At 46.1% G+C, this 19,782-nt stretch overlaps 1 protein-coding gene across 1 annotated transcript in view; it reads right to left on the bottom strand.

Moving 5' to 3' along the window:
• Positions 1-17,722, bottom strand: part of LOC123769823 (zinc finger and BTB domain-containing protein 14) — a 37,253-nt gene extending 19,531 nt beyond the window's left edge. Inside the window, exon 1 of the mRNA XM_045761141.2 lies at positions 17,398-17,722. The gene's annotated coding sequence lies outside the window, so the exon portion shown is untranslated. The remainder of the gene's footprint in view (positions 1-17,397) is intronic.
• Between the last annotated feature and the right edge of the window lie 2,060 nt (positions 17,723-19,782).

The raw sequence follows: 19,782 nt of genomic DNA, 5'->3' as shown, positions 1-19,782 counted from the left end.
ACAAACAAGGGACTGCTAGAGGAGGGGGGGGGGAGAAGAGAGAGAGAGGGGGTTTCGCGCCCGGCCAGTCACTGGTGGAGGGGGGACCGGGCAACACACAATTTGTCGGGAGGGTGAGAGTGGAGAGGGAGAGGGAGGGTGAGAGGTGCAAGGGTGCACTGGAGGAGGCTTCCCTCAGCAACACACCACCAAGCCTTGTGTCCTCATCATCAACAGTGGAAGAAAGGTGTTGGTAAGGAGGAAGGAGGATGTTGATGTTCATAGGGAAAGGGGATGATTGGAGGATAGTGATTAGACCAGTGTACCCAACGAGGCGGAGGGACCCCAGGGTGCGCCAGGGATAGTCAGTCGACGTATGGGAGGTGCTTCAGGGGGAGGTGTGCCCCCCCACCCTTTTCCATCCACCCTCCCCACCATCCGGCTCGGCTATACAACTATCACCACCATCACCATTCCAACCACCATCACTATAAATACTCGGGAGTTAAAACTACCTAAAACCCTTTAGACGTAAACAAAACTCAACAATTCGAATCCAATACAGTACAAAGTTTACTCAGTTCCTAATTCTAAATATACTACCATTTATGGTTAATTTTATATCAAAATTACAGCACAGTACTTGAAAGTCACAAGAGAGAGAGCACATTATGCATGAGAAAGCACAATACACAAAAGAAAGCACATATGCAATATAAAGCACATTACACAGTATAAGACACATTATGCAATACAAAACACATTGCACAAGAGAAAGCACATTACACAATAGAAAGCACATTGCACAAGAGAAATCACATTACACAATAGAAAGCACATTGCACAAGAGAAATCACATTACACAATAGAAAGCACATTGCACAAGAGAAAGCACATTACACAATAGAAAACACATTACTTAAGACAATTTGGATTTAGATTAAAAATTAAATTTAATAATATTTTTTACAAAATTCATTAATGGTGTGGCTGGAGTAAATAGATGAACAGGTGTGACTGGAGTAAACAGATGAACAGGTGTAGCTGGAGTAAACAGATGAACAGGTGTGACTGGAGTAAACAGATGAACAGGTGTGACTGGAGTAAACAGATGAACAGGTGTAGCTGGAGTAAACAGATGAACAGGTGTGACTGGAGTAAACAGATGAACAGCCATAAAGCCCTTAACAATTTAAAACATAAAATGTGGCCCGTGGTAGGCCTACTTGTAGCAGTGGTGAGCCTACAGTTAGTGTACAATAGTACTCCACCCTAGAGAGCACTAGAGTCTTAAATACTATCATCATTGGTATGGTATCTCTTGTATTCAAGGTTCATGTCATCCAACCTGTCGTGTTTTGTTTTAATTGTGACAGTTACTTTATTGTGGTTTATAAAAGTAAGGTCTTCCAACATTATTCCCAAATCTTTTATATATATATTTTTTAGATCTTTATTGTGATTTGACTGTGGGTTTTTTTCCGATCTGGCTTCCGTATTTATATTTTAGTTTTTTTTCATATAGGTGGAGCTGGAACTTGTCTTCATTAAACATGTTATGTTATGTGGTCCAGCTGCAAAGGATGATACAGGCTTCAGAAAACACCATAATATTCAGCGAAGACAAGCTGCCTCGCTGTGGTAAAAACACAAAAAATCAAAACTGGGGCCACATATGCAGTCCAACCATACAAACATTCTGTAACTCATTTTGTAAGTATGTACTTTTACCTGAACATTATTATTATTATTATAACTTAAACGTTGACATAGTTGCCGGCGTGCATGAAATATTGACTGTCCGAACACATTCACCAGAACATCTAAATAGCCCGTAGTAGCTGCCTAACTCACTGCTAAGTGAACAGACTATCAGGGTGAAAGAAACTTTGCCCTTTTCGCCTCCGCCGGGGATCGAACCTGGACTCTAAGGACTACGAACTCCGAGCGCTCTCTACTCAACCGTAGCCCCCCCCCCACCAAAAAAATGCAAAAAAAATAAACTTTTGAACCATAAGAAAAGCAAATTGAACCACAGGAAAAGAAAAATATATACCTTTGACGTACAGGAAAATAAAAATATATACCTCTGAAGTACAGGAAAAGGAAAATATATACTTTTGAAGTACAGGAAAAAGACAAGACTCATAACACTCCGGAAACTCCAGACATTCTCTCAAACTCGAGTCCTTCCGTCAAGTGGTAGAACCATCCTGGAGGTGCAGCTGGGGGGAGGGAGGGAGGGGCACTGAAATATGGGGGATGGAGGGGCAAGGAGGAGGGAGGGACACTGAAATATGGGGGCGAGGGAGGGGTACTGAAATTGTGGTGGGGGGGGGAGGGAGGGGCACTGAGATGTGGGTGGTGGGGGAATTAGGGGGATGATAGTGAGGGGGGGGGGAAGGGGCGGGGGTTGGTAAATGATGGTTGGGCGCAGGGGGGAGGGGGGGAGCGTGGGGGTCGAAGGGAAGGAACGCCGCCAACAATGCAGACAACCGACTCTTAGTCCCGTCCTCTCACCAAACACGTCGCATTTTTTACGTAATCGACTAATCCGTAAAATATACGACGTTTTAGCCAATATTAAAGCACCGTAATATTGGCATTTCCTATACATCCGCTTCGAAAGGTTAGGTGGGTTGCTTGGGTTCGTACGTTGCTGGGCAAGGCCAGGCATTGTTTACGTTTCTGGATGGGTTAAACAGTTGTATTTTTATTCAGTGGCAAATAGAACGGCATGTGCTCTTGCTGTCTGGTCCCAGAACCACGCGGGTGTCCCAGAACCATGCGAGTGTCCCAGAACCATATGGATGTCCCAGAACCATGTGGATGTCCCAGAACCATGTGGATGTCCCAGAACCACGTGGTGTCCCAGAACCACGTGAGTGTCCCAGAACCACGTGGGTGTCCCAGAACCACGTGGGTGTCCCAGAACCACGTGGGTGTCCCAGAACCATGTGGATGTCCCAGAACCATGTGGATGTCCCAGAACCACGCGGGTGTCCCAGAACCACGTGGGTGTCCCAGAACCACGTGGGTGTCCCAGAACCACGTGGATGTCCCAGAACAACGGGAGTATCCCAGAACCACGTGGATGTCCCAGAACCACGTGGGTGTCCCAGAACCACGTGGGTATCCCAAAAACAGAAACCAAATAAAACACAGCCAACTCACTTTATAGAGAGAAAAGTATTCTGAGAGTAATCATGCCAGAAGACCTTACTTTCAAAGAACACACTAAAGTAGCTATCTCAACTACAAGTAAAATGACAGGTTTAGACAACAAGAACCTTTCAGACAAGAGATGTCAGACCAATGATGATACTCATCAAGACATAATGGGTGGAATATTGTTGCACACTAACAGACCCATTCACAGCTAGAGAAATTGCTGATCTAGAGAACGTGCAGAGATCTTCTAATGACAGGATCCATTCAATAAAACATTTGAATTACTGGGATCGTTTAGAATTACTAAATATGTATTCTCTACACAGCAAACGAGATACATACTAATTTACACTATTTACACTTGGAAAATATCAGAGGGACTGGTTCCAAATCTCCACGCGGAAATAACTCCCCAGGAGGCATGGCAGGAAGTGCAAATTCTATCAAGACTGTGTACACGTGACTAGATGACCTCTCTGATGATCAACAGAAAAATTGATTAACATCTCCGTGATCAACTGGGCTATGACTCATACGTCAGACTGCAAGCAGCACATCTAATAGTTTAGTTGACCAAACCATCAACCAAAAGTCCTGGTCAGAGACCGGACCGCAGGGATAATGATTCCCAGAACCAACACTACATAGAAAACAGACAGGTAGATAAGGGCCAACTCCTCTTTAATAATGCGTGCAATGGGGGCCGACCCGCCCATGTTGGGCTCAACCCTCCCACCCAGCGTGACCGGGGAGCCTCAACAACGTTATGGCCAGACATTTATACAAAAAATAACCAACATATAGACATTTTCTTGTCATTCGTGGAGATGTGTTGGACTACAGACAGACGTGCAGCGAGTTACTGAGCACTCCGCCACAGATGACTGACGTCCACTTAGAATGGTAAGCACGCATTCTGGTCTGTCCCACACAGACAGTGGTAGATACCTGCTCCATATGCAGTGTTGCCAGTTACTGTGCGCGGGAGGACGACAGGTCTTTGCCTGCAGCAGTATGCGTCAACAGGCTGTTGTTGCAAGGGGCGCACTCCTCAGCATGGGCTCCTAGACATTAGGCATCCTTACCCCTCACTAGTGGCATACGAGGCAGCTCCTATTGGTCCAGCCCAACCACCTGGGCTGGACGGTACAGCGACGGTCTCGCTTCATGTAGGTCGGTGCTCAATCCCCGACCGTTCAAGTGGTTGGGCACCATTCCTTCCCCACGTCCCATCCCAAATCCTTATCCTGACCCCTTCCAAGTGCTATATAGTCGTAATGGCTTGGCGCTTTTCCCCTGATAATTCCCTCCCTCCCCTAATTGGTTATTGGTCCAGCTTAGAATGTGGCTATTATTGTCCAACAAAATTCCACCTTAAAGACCACTAGTGTCTTGAAGAGTATTTTGGACTGGACGGCAGAGCGACGGTCTCTCTTCTTGCAGGTCGGCGTTCAATCCTTGTCAGGCTGCGAACAGCCGCGTCCAGCAGCCTGGTTGATCAGTCCAGCAACCAGGAGGCCTGGTCGACGACCGGGCCGCGGGGACGCTAAGCCCCGGAAGCCCCTCAAGGTAAGGTAACGACCGTCCAAGTGGTTGGGCACCACTCCTTCCTATCCCCAAAAATCCTTAACCTCATATCCCTCCTGTGTGCTATACAGTCGTAATGGCTTGGCGCTCGTTCCTGATAGTTACCTTACCTTGAAGAGTGTCATCATTAGTGTGGCGTCTCTGGCGTGACGGCGTCGTCTTGTCCACACTAGCATTTTTCTTGCGGTGATGACAGCTACTTTATTGTGTTATGTAACAGTAAGGTCTTCACACATTGACTGACAGTTGAGAGGCGGGACCAAAGAGCCAAAGCTCAACCCCCGCAAGCACAACTAGGTGCTTGCGGGGGGTCTGGCCCCTGCAAGGGGTCAAGAGGCCAGACCCAACCTGCAAGGGACCAGTTTTTATTTTTTAGTGTGATTAGTCGACGTTTTACGTGATTTTCGTTTTTTTCCATTTGGGAGCAGCTGGCAGTTACCTTCACTGATCATCAAGTTTTCTGTGGCCCAGTGAAAGACCTGATTTACATGTCTTTTTTTTTTCCTAAATGCTTTACATATAGATCCCGTTGAATGAGACGCGAGTTTGACTCGAATCCTGCATTTACTTACAGTTCTTATTTTTGAATCAATAAGTACCTGGAATCGATCATTCTTGAGGTTATCTTGAGATGATTTCGGGGCTTTTCAGTGTCCCCGCGGCCCGGTCCTCGACCAGGCCTCCACCCCAGGAAGCAGCCCGTGACCTATTTTACTGCTAGGTAACAGGGGCATAGGGTGAAAGAAACTCTGCCCATTGTTTCTCGCCGGCGCCTGGGATCGAACCCAGGACCACAGGATCACAAGTCCAGCGTGCTGCCCGCTCGGCCGACCGGCTCCCCCCATTGTTGTATATCATTTAGTTTTCATGTGGCAGTAAATGGAAGACTATTAATATCTGCAGCCCCGCATGCATCTGGTACTGTGGGAAGGTGTATAACCTCTCTAACACTACATATGGAGCATTTCAGGTATGCTATAAAAAAACTATACTTGCGTATTTTATATAAAGATTTGAACCACACAGTCTTTTGCACTCTCCGGAGTGCATTATCAAGGCCTGAGTACATGGCTTGGACAGGACTTGCCTCTCAACGAATAATATCAATAATGGTATTATTCGTTGAGGTCTAAGTCCTGTCCAAACCTCGAACTTAGAAAGCAACGGGTGTTTAATACTTATCAATTAGACCACCAACCAGTAGGCCTAGTCGGAAACCGGGCCCTGAGGGGCATTGATCTTCGGAACTACCTCAAGGTAGTTGGCGCCTTAGAATACCAATTATGCCGCGTAAACCTATGTTCATTTCTTTCAGTCAATGCCTTCGTTGAAACTGTAATTACTGAACAGTCTAGTTCTGTGGCTATATTAAGTATTTAACGTTTGTTTGGGCTTCAGTTAGCTTGCGGTCTGAACGTGTAGAGTTTGTTACTCAAATGTTCATGATTGAAATTGAAATTGAAATTGAAATAAGTTTATTGAGGTAAAATACACACAAAGGGATGAGGTAGCTCAAGCTATTCTCACCCCATTCAGTACAACGTGTTAATACATACATAGACACATCACATGTTCATGATTAGTTCATCATTCTTCGTTATTTCAGGTGTTTCATTGCGATATTTACGTCCATAGTGTGTGTCAAGATGTAATGATCTGGGTCCAGACCATGGCTTCTCTCCCTTTCCCAGACCTCAGGCCCCAGGTCCAACCTGCTAGGGGCCACACCCAACCTGCAAGGGACCAGACCCAACCTACAAGGGACCAGACCCAACCTACAAGGGACCAGACCCAACCTACAAGGGACCAGACCCAACATGCACGGAACCAGACCCAACCTACAAGGGACCAGACCCAACATGCACGGAACCAGACCCAACCAGCAAGGGACCAGACCCAACCAGCAAGGGACCACACCCTATAATGCACTACGCAATCATCTCTGCTTGCAACCTTGTGGTGATGGTTGCATAATCTTTCACGCAAGGTAGTGGGAGGGGGGGCAGGTGGCGGAGGGAAGGAAGAGAGAGAGAGAGAGAGAGAGAGAGAGAGAGAGAGAGAGAGAGAGAGAGAGAGAGAGAGAGAGAGAGAGAGAGATGGATGGATGTTAGGTTATGTGGTCTATAAGGCCACCTTTACCACGCTGGCTATCCCTGCAGATTTAGGTGAAGAATCTACCCGAACAACCTGTCTTTGGGATAGGGAGAAAATGGCCCAGCCTCCGCTCAGAGCTGGATAGAAGCTTTGTTCCTGGGAGACGTGAAGAGCCAAGCAACAGCCTTCACTATCTGTGTACTTCACATCCAGCACAGGCATATTACTCACGAGCTATATGTGACCAAGTCTTCTGGTAACCCTTGCTTTCCTATAGTTGCCGGGTGCCAGCTTATGTCCAAAAAGGGGAGCATTTTAATATACTGTATATATATTTTAAAGGCATCCTTCGTCTCGTAACAAGAACATTCTTAGGCGATCTTGTCAGATAATGAAAGAGTTTCTTCTTCTTGGTGGTAGGTGTAGTTTGCATGAAGTGTTTATCCTCCCGATGACTGCAAGAAAGTAGTTCAGGAATGGGCTGTATCTTCATGGGAATCAGAAACCTGAAGAGAACTTGCATGCGGCCAGAGTTGGAGTGGTCTGGTGGTCTTTGGTTAAAGATCGTCAGGAACGTTTATATAAAGACACAATCCCACCTCTAAACTGTTACAACCAGTGATCAGAAGGCTGACCTTACTGGCTGACAAACCATTTTGCTGCCAAGATGAAAGTCCCGGAATCTGAACGACACCGTTCATATCTTGAGCCCAGCACTACGTCAAAGACGACTCAAGTGGTTATACAACATGCAGAAGTTCCCCATCCCCTTAAAACACTCGACATAGGTCAAGCTGTGGGACCACATAAGGTCACTCCAAGACTATTACAGAGCTATGCTCACCTGTTGGCTCTACATCTCACATGTCTCTGCTAATTGCCTATAGCTCAAGGAATTTGATCTCTCTCTCTATGGAAGAAGGCAGATGTTGTTCCAGTACACAAAAGTACTGTAGCCGGTGACCATCACTGGCTATGTGATCGGTAGTATGGTTTTAGAAAAGGTCGATCTGCTGCTGATTTCTTGTTAAATCTCTCCACTAAGTGGCATCATGGACGAGTCCAAGATCATCTGTTGTTGTTGTTCTGGATACAACAGGTGGCTTCGATGGGGTAGCAAATAGGAAACCTTCCAGCACTAGGTATCTCAGGTTCCATTTTACAGCTAATAAAGAACTACCTTCAAGAACTGACCAAGTGTAGTCCTCGATGGACCAGAAACCAAAAGCCACTCAATTGGTGCCAGCATACCATAGGAGAGTACTCACCTAGTTGTGCTTGCGGGGGTTGAGCTTTGGCTCTTTGGTCCCGCTTCTCAACCGTCAATCTGCTGGCGTACAGATTCCTGAGGTTTTCACGCTCCATCATATATATACATTTGAAACTGTATATGGAGTCAGCCTCCACCATATCACTTCCTACTGGATTCAATTTAGTAACTACTCTGACACTGAAAATAGTGAATAGTGTGCTTGGTCCTCTGCTCTACGAAAGTCTATTTCAACGATCAACTTCACCTCATTCCTGAAGCTCGAGCTTATGTTAACGACTGCACTCTAACCTTAGTATATGGAAAGCAAGAAATACCAACTGCTACAAGAGTCATTAATCATTAAATTTCAGTACTTTCTACCTGGGGAAGGAGATGGCAGGTCAGGGGAGGGAATTATCAGGGGAAAGCGCTAAGCCGTTACACCTATTTTTGCACTTGGAAGAAGTCAGGATAAGCATTTGTGGCTGAGAAAACACGGGTGACGATAACTAGACAACATACTGCAAATCGAACAGGCATATACCTGAGTGGAAAAACTAGTGTTCAGAGATGAAACTGACATATTGCAAATGAAGTCTGACTCTTCAGTTATCATGAAAAGCCACAGTCCTCACCTAGCAAACAGCAGCAGCCTCACAGAGTATCTCATACCTTCTTGACAGCAAGGGTTGCAAAACCCTGTATGAAACACAGGTTCTCTCCCATCTTGAGTATACACCCCTCTCCTGGATCGGCCTGCCCCCCCCCCCTCATTATTCATCAGAATTTTGGACAAGGTTGGATTGGTCTGGACATCAGAGCCTGCAACACCGTCGTGACGTTAGCGGACTTACTGTTATATACAAGGCCAATGTTCTCAAAGTTCCGCACCTGGCCCAATTTTGTGGACAACCAGTATGTGGCAGCCACAACGCAAGGCTCTTGGTCATCAACAGCCTCAGGCTGGTAATGCCTTTCTCAAGAACATCACTATTCGTAGGTGACGCCATCCTTACCAGGTGCTGTAAGATTTTGAGGGTTGATAGATGTTAATCTTCTTGTTTGAGGAGCTGTTCACTTGAGACAGTTAAACAAGTCCCAGCTGTGTCTGAGGTACAAGTGACAGGATGAACAACCCAGCGGGTTTTCTTCCTTTTGGGGAGTGTTGTACATGCTGCTATGGCGGCGTGTCCACTCACAAGATCAGTGGCGCTGCCAAATAAACTCGTCTCTCGAGGCAAAAATTAAAAAAAAAAAATCACTATTCATTCATCCCTAGGCCCGGCTGTCCAGCCTCTGGAACGTGTTCGCTCAACAGGTTGATACGCGGGATATTAAGTCAAGCGAGCACACGAAGGCTCTGGCACACAGTTGGCTCCGGGCTCATCCTGCTCCTTGTGTGACAGTTACTTGGCACTAATGCTACTTTATTCTTAATGGATACAAAGGACAATCTCATGAAGTAAATGAGGGGCTCTAGCATGTAGTTTCACTAGGAACATCAATGACTTGCCTAATGAACCAACGTCTTAGTTTAGAGAGAGAGAGAGAGAGAGAGAGAGAGAGAGAGAGAGAGAGAGAGAGAGAGAGAGAGAGAGAGAGAGAGAGAGAGAGAGAGAGAGAGAGAGAGAGAGAGAGAGCAGGTAAGGGAGAATCAGGTGGTGGGGGGAGGGAGAGAGGCAAGGGGGGTGGACACTGCCTCTCACCACCCTTTTTACCTTTCTAAGGAAAACACTTGACCCAGAGAAATGTGGGAAGTTGTTTTGTTAAGAACAATGTAAGTGTGGATGTGGAGGTGGGTATGGGGCGTGGGTACCCGGGCCAGGGGGGGAGGGCTGCCCAAGACTGACCGTGGGTTGGTGTACCTAGCCAACCCAACAATCCTACCCAATCACCATTTTTTAAAAACCTGTGGTTAATTCCCTTGATAATGACGCCTGGTGCCGGCCAGAGCCGACCCTCGGAGTGGCGTCCAAGACCTGAGCAGAGTTTGTACCGCTCTACGTCATCGCTGCGTTGTAAACAAACCCCGTCTAACCTAACCTAACCCATCCTAACCTAACGTAAACAAGAGATAAAATGTTGTGTGGTGACGTCGTCTGTAGTGACGTCGGTTGGTGACGTTATCATTTTCAGGCTCTGGAAGGTACTGGTGATCTCGGCGTCTAGTGGAAACATATATTGCATCAGCGGGAAACACGTTGTCAGGATAGCCGGGGAAGGCTGTGGTCTGCCAGACCTTCCTGGGACGCCCTCCACAGCTGTACTGGCCACAGGGGCCTTTTATCTACCCCAGGTCTGGATTAAAAAAAAATAGGTAAGGGTACAGCAGCCCGCCCCAGGGGTGTGTAGAATGAGATGGGGTGGGGGGGATAGGGAGGAGATCCTGGCTAGGAGGGCTGGGGCCGGCTGGTTCTGCCGAGGGAGGGATGGGGGGAGGGAAAGGGGTCGGCTAGCCCTTCACTAGTGCCCTCCAGGCTCACAGACAGGTACAGACGATGGAAAAGTTATAGAAATGTGGAAAGTAGTGAGTTATGATAGCAGGCGGGCTGTCCGCTTTGCTGACACCATGTTATGATAGTCGATGTCGATGTTTGCGGATGATGCAAAGTTGATGAGAAGAGTTGTGACAGATGAGGATTGCAGGATCCTCCAAGAGGACCTGAACAGATTGCAGAGATGGTCAGAGAAATGGCTACTAGAATTCAACACGAGCAAATGTAAAGTTATGGAAATGGGACTAGGAGATAGGAGACCAAAGGGACAGTACACAATGAAGGGGAACAGCCTACCTGTAACGATGCGTGAAAGAGACCTGGGGGTGGACGTAACACCTAATCTATCTCCTGAGGCACATATTAATAGGATAACGACAGCAGCGTACTCTACACTGGCAAAAGTTAGAACATCATTCAGAAACCTAAGTAAGGAGGCATTTAGGGCGCTTTACACTGCCTACGTAAGGCCAGTCTTAGAGTATGCCGCCTCATCATGGAGTCCCCATCTGAAGAAGCATATAATGAAACTGGAAAAGGTTCAGAGGTTTGCAACGAGACTCGTCCCAGAGCTACGAGGGATGGGGTATGAAGAGCGCCTGAGGGAACTGTGCCTTACGACACTAGAAAGAAGAAGGGAGAGGGGGGACATGATAGGAACGTATAAGATACTCAGAGGAATTGACAGAGTGGACATAGACGAAATGTTCACACGGAATAGTAACAGAACGAGAGGACATGGATGGAAGCTTGAAACTCAGATGAGTCACAGAGATGTAAGGAAGTTTTCTTTTAGCGTGAGAGTAGTGGGGAAATGGAATGCACTTCAGGAACAGGTTGTGGAAGCAAATACTATTCATAATTTTAAAACCAGGTATGATAGGGAAATGGGACAGGAGTCATTGCTGTAAACAACCGATGCTCGAAAGGCGGGATCCAAGAGTCAATGCTCGATCCTGCAAGCACATATAGGTGAGTACATATAGGTGAGTACACACACACACACACACGCACACACACACACACACACACACACACACACACAGCCGTTAAGTCATTGAGGCAGTCGATAGTATGTTTATATTGCCCTCACAACTGCACAGGAGAGACAGACAGACAGAGACAGCACAAGACAGTGAGGCGACTGGAAGGTGGTCAGGCACCAGTACCCACACACACACACACAGGGGCATTTTGAGGCTCGGGACAGCTTCGCAATTTCCTCTAATACCCGGTGGAGGCTGCCCAGGCCCCCCCCCTGCCCCCCGCTTGAAGACATTGATACTTCAGCTCTAGACTGGTTGACAAGGATAACGACTGTCTTGGCTAACTACCATCTGTAACACGCACGTTACAGTTCACCACAAACAAGCATGACAGCTGTAAGCGGTCACAGAGACGTCGCAAAAATAACGAGATGAATTAATATTATAACGAATTAATAACGAATGACACAGGTAACTGCTCAAGAAGCAAGTAAAGAGATCTAGACCAACAACATTATAACCTTAGTAAATGTGGAAGAGAAGATGACTTACACCGCGGAACACAACAGTGCTTCTCTCTCTCCACTGATTGATAAAGATTAAGCCACCCAAGAGGTGGTACGGGCATGAATAACCCGTAAAGGTTGTCTCTCGTTGTTATTTAAGATTCAGCTACTGGGAACAAAACGTTCCAAGTAGCACGGGCTATGGTGAGCCCGTAGTTGACAGGAGCGGGGCTGTAACTTGTGTGTCCCTGTCTCTCCCTGTCGCCTTCTCTTTATTTGGAAGACAGACAGGTACAGACGATGGAAAAGTTATAGAAATGTGGAAAGTAGTGAGTTATGATAGCAGGCGGGCTGTCCGCTTTGCTGACACCATGTTATGATAGCAGGCGGGCTGTCCGCCTTGCTGACACCAGCATCTTGGAGTAATGTTTCTAACATTGGGTCTTCTAACATAAAGATGGTGTTCCACACCCTGATAGCTTGGTGCTGCAGTCTGATGTATAGTGGCTGTGTGTTCAGGAGTTCCTGGACTGTCTGGTCATATGGTGGACGGTGTTTTGCTGCTCTCCTTAGCGCCTTATTGTGCACTGCTTGTAGTTTTTGCTTGTTGGTTTTCTTTAAGGTGTGTAGTGGTACTGGGGGATATTAGAGGTGGTGCGGGCTTGTGTAGGTGTTGTGGTGTGTTCCTGTTAAGGCTTCGGAATGTCTTCAGTTTTCCTAAGGCTGTTTTTGCTTTGTTTATTCTGCCATTTACGTGAATTAATGTTTATTAATGTTACTAATTCATTACGAATAATGTGTACCAGTTTATTACCTGAAGCGGCTTCACTAAAAACATGATTATAACCACACACAGTCAAAGGCTTAAGCTTGGGACGATAAAACTAATACTAAACAATTAAGACTTTTCTCAGCATACGTAAACAACCTCATCCCATGTTTTGTTTCAGACTACTACTATGTTATTCAGCCAGATTTCTCATTTGCCACTACGTAAAAAATGCGACCGTTTTTACCTAGCCAGAAACGTGCGAACCCAAGCAACCCACCTAACCTGTCGTGGCCGATGTATAGAAACTTTGTGCTTTAATTTTTGCTTTATTTTGTTTTCATTTATTTTTTAAATTTTAAGTTCGTGCTTTAATTTTGACTAATAGTCGCATGTTTAACGGTTTGGTCGACTTCGTAAACACTTAAGAGGTGTTAATGTAGTTGAGAAGTGCGGTCGATGAAGGTGTTAATGGTACTGGAACACTTACTGTTGTGTTCAGTAGTGTTTTGTAGTACAAGCTGAACACTTCCTCGTGTGTGGTGATACAATGGTTGGTAGAGTAAATATTTCTCCAGGAGTGTGTGCGTGTGTGTACTCACCTAGTTGTGCTTGCGGGGGTTGAGCTCTGGCTCTTTAGGCCCGCTTCTCAACTCTCAATCAACTGATTATTATTTTTCACGCACACACAGGAAGCAGCCCGTAGCAGCTGTCTAATGTGTGTGTGTGTGTGTGTGTGTGTGTGTGTGTGTGTGTGTGTGTGTGTGTGTGTGTGTGTGTGTGTGTGTGTGTGTGTGCGTGCGTGCGTGCGTGCGTGTGCATGCACTTGTATTTACTATTTGTGCCTGCAGAATCGAGCTATTAGCTCTTGGGCCCCGCCTTCCTAACCAATCTTTTTTTCCCCTATGTCTACTACATATATTTCTCTCTAACATACACACACACACACACACACACGTTATAGGCCCTGGTGGCTGAGTGGACAGCGCTCAGGATTCGTAATCTTAGGGTCCGAGGATCTATCCCGGCGATGCAGAAACAAATGGGCAGTTTCTTTTACCCTGATGCTCCTATTCACCTAGCAGTAAATAAGTAATTGGGAGCTAGTTAGCTGTTACGGGTGGTTTCGTGTTTGTGGGTGGGAGAGAAGAAAGAAAGAAAAAAGTTGATTCACAATTGAGAGGCGGGCTGAAAGAGCCAAAGCTCAACCCCCGCAAGCACAACTAGGTGAATATACACACCCCGAGGATTGTTTCTGCCTCGGCCTGAAATCAAACCTGGACCCTTAGGACTACGACCTCCGAGCGCTCTCCACTCAGCCGCGAGACCCCACGTGTGTGCGTGTGCGTGTGCATGTCTGTAATTATCTAAGTGTAATTGGTTCTATTTCACGGTGAGAAATTATAGTCCATACAACCATACAATGGGAGCCAACTGGTGGAGGAAGCCACCAGGGACGTCAGTTCGATCCCACATGCACCATCAGACTGTACAACATAAAAGATCCTCCCAGCAAAGATGAGAGATATTGCAGGTACCAAACTTTAAGAGTTTAAGAGTACACTGAACACTTAACTGCAAGAAGTGCTGGATCACTCGTGTTGTAGTGGATATGTGAGCCTGCAGAACGCTCTGCACAACAGTCTTCTAGAACAAGTTATCACAAAAGAAGCCTGGCCCCAGGCCGGACTGGGGGTTGGAAGAACTCCCAGAAGCCATATACAATCACCCATTAGTGTGTGCTTGTGTAATGTCAACTCCACAGGGCGACCACTCTCTCTTAATCTCCTGCAAACACATATATTCGAAATGTAGTTGGAACAATGGAGCTTTCGAGGCGGAACTTTATCTGTTGCTGCTGCTAGTCACCTGATCAGCCAGGCTGTGACGGCTGCAGTGCGTCTGCAGGTTACTACGAAGTCAACATAGCTTCAAAGACCTGGTATAATCATCAGGGAAGGCTGTGGCCTCAGACCAGGCTGCTGGAGTAAACAAAACTCAAAATCAACAGATAGTCAACAATTAACCCGCTTTTTAGAAATGAGAGTCCTGGCAGACTGCATGGAAGCGCGCCGATGACGTTCATGATAAAATACTTAAAGATTTTTTTACGAAACAGGAAAGAAATGCATGAAGGTCATGTGCCAGTCCATGTCATGACCCGCGCCGTGATGAATGAGGCAGCGGCGCGTCTCACCTGGTGGTGGACACCTCACAACACCTCACAACACCTGTGTTTCCTCATCTCAAAGCACCAAAGACGCAATAAATTTCATTTTTATGACTATTCGTGAGTGAGACCGCATGAAGGATTTATCCATTTTCTATGTGTATTAAGGAACTGACTACCTATAGCGGACGGTATTCCGGTTAAGATGCGATCTTGTAGCCGAACAAGTTTCCGAATGTTGGTCTTGGCAGACGTTAGTAATATGTGGGATTATGTGCATGTTTAGACACACATGTGAACACTTAATAATATGTGGGATTATGTGCATGTTTAGACACACATGTGAACACTTAATAATATGTGGGATTATGTGCATGTTTAGACACACCTGTGAACACTTAGTAATATGTGGGATTATGTGCATGTTTAGACACACATGTGAACACTTAGTAATGTGGGATTATGTGCATGTTTACACCCACATGTGAACACTTGTACATCAGTTGATTGACGGTTGAGAGGCGGGACCAAAGAGCCAGAGCTCAACCCCCGCAAGCACAATTAGGCGAGTACTTCCGTTCTGAAATGAACATATCAACGAAACCTCTGATTCGTCCTTAACGTACTGATCCACACGTGGTTGCCGTAGCTCTTTCATATATACGCCAGAACCAACTAGTTACTGCAGTGAGTGCCAGACCAACTGGGCTGTAGTGGGCCGTCCCAAGCACCAGCATTTTGGATCAAGTTATCACAAGTCAAGGCCTGGGCCCCTAGGTCTCTTGGTACACATGGGGTACACACAAGGCTGACCCCAGGGTGACCCCGGGGTACGACCCCAGGGTACGACCCCAGGACTGAGGCAGCAGCAGAGCTAGTGGCGGCCTCAGAGGATAAAAAGGTGGTATTGTGAGTGGAGAGTGAGTCTTCGCAAGTGGTGGTGGGGGGGGGGGGGTCCCTACGCCCCTCCATCACTATCATCAACCCCCTACCACACTCACTATCGCTCTACCACACTCACTATCGCTCTACCATACTCACTATCGCTCTACCACACTCACTATCGCTCTACCACACTCACTATAGCTCTACCACACTCACTATCGCTCTACCACACTCACTATCGCTCTACCACACTCACTATTGCTCTACCACCCACCATCGCTCTACCACTCACCATCGCTCTACCACACTCACTATCGCTCTACCACTCACTATCGCTCTACCACACTCACTATCGCTCTACCACACTCACTATCGCTCTACCACACTCACTATCGCTCTACCACACTCACTAATGCTCTACCACACTCACTATCGCTCTACCACACTCACTATTGCTCTACCACACTCACTATCGCTCTACCACACTCACTAATGCTCTACCACACTCACTATCGCTCTACCACACTCACTATCGCTCTACCACACTCACTATCGCTCTACCACACTCACTATCGTTCTACCACACTCACTAATGCTCTACCACACTCACTATCGCTCTACCACTCACTATCGCTCTACCACACTCACTATTGCTCTACCACTCACCATCGCTCTACCACACTCACTATCGCTCTACCACACTCACTATCGCTCTACCATACTCACTATCGCTCTACCACACTCACTATCGCTCTACCACACTCACTATAGCTCTACCACACTCACTATCGCTCTACCACTCACCATCGCTCTACCACACTCACTATCGCTCTACCACTCACCATCGCTCTACCACACTCACTATCGCTCTACCACACTCACTATCGCTCTACCACACTCACTATCGCTCTACCACACTCACTATCGCTCTACCACACTCACTATCGCTCTACCACACTCACTATCGCTCTACCACACTCACTATCGCTCTACCACACTCACTATCGCTCTACCACACTCACTATCGCTCTACCACACTCACTATCGCTCTACCATACTCACTATCGCTCTACCACACTCACTATCGCTCTACCACTCACTAATGCTCTACCACACTCACTATCGCTCTACCACACTCACTATTGCTCTACCACACTCACCATCACCACACCACACTCACCATGGCTCTAGTACCCTCACTATGAGGGAGACGGTCCAGCAGGGAGCTAGACAATTACCCTTGAAAAAGAGTGTAGGAGCTGTCACTCAGCCCTACAGGAGGACCAGCAGGGTCTGAGGGCCCCTTGCCTCCTGCAGGAGGGGCCTGCCCTGGGCCCTCACTATACACACCATCGAGGGATACCTTTGAGGGTCCTAGGAGTGACACGGTAGGACTTGGGAAGCTCCTATAGGAGAGAACACTTTCATTTTCGACGAACTCACGACGCAAAAACAACACTTGGGAACTATCCAGGTCTAAATATCTCTCTTAAGATGTCTTACCTTGAGACGTAGCGACGTAGGTGTCCGCCAAGACGTAATGGTAATCCAGTTTAGAGCGTTTAGATAGGAGTAGGCAGGCGAGCGTGGGCTAGGGAGACAACTACACACACACACTGGTTGGTGGGTTGGTGGGTCGGCTTTTAGTCGAGTAGGGAACCCACCCTTCTCTCTCTCTCTCTCTCTCTCTCTCTCTCTCTCTCTCTCTCTCACTCACTCTCTCACACACTCTCGACTCTCTCCACGCATGTCTAACTCCTTTCCTCCGCATCACTAATGTCCATATGTATCATACTATGTGTCTGAGATACATAGTATGCTTGGTGCTGAACGCTCGTTAAGAGTATACATGAATATATATACAAGTTTTGGGAAGGAACTGGCAACACTTCGTTCCCAGAGCGTTGACATATTACGGGCAGGGAATTATTGGACTTTAAATCCGGTCCTTGTGTATGTTTGTAAACAAAAGTGTGACACGTGGTTGCCTCCCCCCGCCTACTCCCCCTGAAATACATACACATACAATAGCTATGTATTACCTTATTACGTGAAATAAATGCGTAATGAAATACTAAGCGACACCTGAGATAGCCGGGGGGGGCGCCGCGGAGGGGTCGAAGGGATGGGTGAGAGGAAGGGGGGGAGGGGGAGAGGGGGCGTGTGAGGGGGCGGCGGCGGTCAGGGGGGGGAGCACCAAAGGGGGGGCGGGACGCCTAAACGCACACAGGGGCCAACAAAGGGGGGCGCGCGGCAACCGTTACTAGCCCCATGACTCTCTGGTTGACACTGGTGGATAGATGTTGACCCAGTAACTATCCCTGCGGTACTCCTCTCCCCAAAACTAGCCTCCACTATATCCCTAATACTATCCTTAATTCTCCTCATCGCTATCCTTCACTCTCCCTAACACTTTCCTTCACTCTCCCTAACACTATCCTTTACTCTCCCTAACACTATCCTTCACTCTCCCTAACACTATCCTTCACTCACTAACACTATATTCTTCACTCCTCCCTTAATCACAATACCCCATACCCATCCTGTGAGTGGGTGAAGGACCCCCATACCCATCCTGTGAGTGGGTGAAGGACCCCCATACCCATCCTGTGAGTGGGTGAAGGACCCCCATACCCATCCTGTGGGTGGCCAGTACGTATAAACTTTTAAAACAAAGCTGAACTAATCAACACCTTGAACATAAAGTTGATGTACTTGTTTGCCCAAATAAAAGCTAGGGTCTTTCGTAATAAATTAGAATTAGAGAATTTGTGTTAGAATTAGCAGAGGGGCTTTTCTCGTGATCATTTGTACAATTGATACATTTCTTCCTGAACTGAAGAGGTGCACATAGACCTGTCTAAATCCAAGATAAACATTATTTTGTTTGGTGTTGGGCCTATCAACCTCTGGAGGGTTATTAAGGGGCAAATAGATAGTTTTTTAAAGTTGTTCAATGTCAACCAATATTTTTTGACTAGTTGTATATGAAAAGGGCTGCAATTGTTCCAAGTTTCAGTACTGCAGCCTAAATAGAAAGGGAGATTTTTAATTTTTTTGTATTTTTTCAACGAATTTTACACATTTTCAAGTGTGTATTTACAACCACACCTTTCAAATATAATCATTCTATGAAACTTTTCTGTCACATTAGCATATAATAAAGGATCTGTTGCCAGTTATTTTCCATAACATCTTTAGTTTTCCTAATACAAATAGTCAAAGTTCCCCCCAAAAAATTATGCAAATATATCATGTTTATTTCTATTATAAAATCAATAAATGAACTTAGGAAACAAAGCTGGCATCAGATTTTAGAGACATACACTCTACATATAAGGTGTAAGTTTCATGTAAATTGAATAAAAAATGAAAGAGAAATATGAACGTTTATGTTACTTGAAAATAATAAGTAAAAAATAAAGTCTAAGGTGCTGCCATCTGTGACTGAGGTTGACATCAACCAATTTCCTGGCCCCCTTGGCACCCTTACAGATAGGCTTACGTGCAGTCAGGTGTATAAGTTTCATGCAAATCGTCCGATAAAAAAAATTGAAAAAAAAAAATTAACTTAATTTTTTTAATAAAACTGGTTATAATTTTTTTAATATATGCTATTGTGATACCTGAGCGTCACAGACATGATTTCAGTTGACACTTGTGTTTGATAATCGTTTTTGATCATTTTGGAAAATTTTTGAAACACAATTCAATATTTTTTTCTCCCTTCCTATTTATGCTACGATGCTGAGACTTGGACCAGATGAAACCCTTTTCATATACAACTAGTAAAAAAAAAATTGGTTGACATTGAACAACTTTCAAAAAACTATCTCTTAGCCCCTTAAGGCCTATCAACGTTTGGAGGGTTATTAAGGCCTATCAGCG

Source organism: Procambarus clarkii, chromosome 45 (assembly GCF_040958095.1).
Source record: "Procambarus clarkii isolate CNS0578487 chromosome 45, FALCON_Pclarkii_2.0, whole genome shotgun sequence".
In the NCBI taxonomy this organism is placed as follows: domain Eukaryota; kingdom Metazoa; phylum Arthropoda; class Malacostraca; order Decapoda; family Cambaridae; genus Procambarus; species Procambarus clarkii.
Note: the sequence above shows the minus strand (reverse complement) of the source record. Positions and strands in the feature narration are given on the sequence as shown.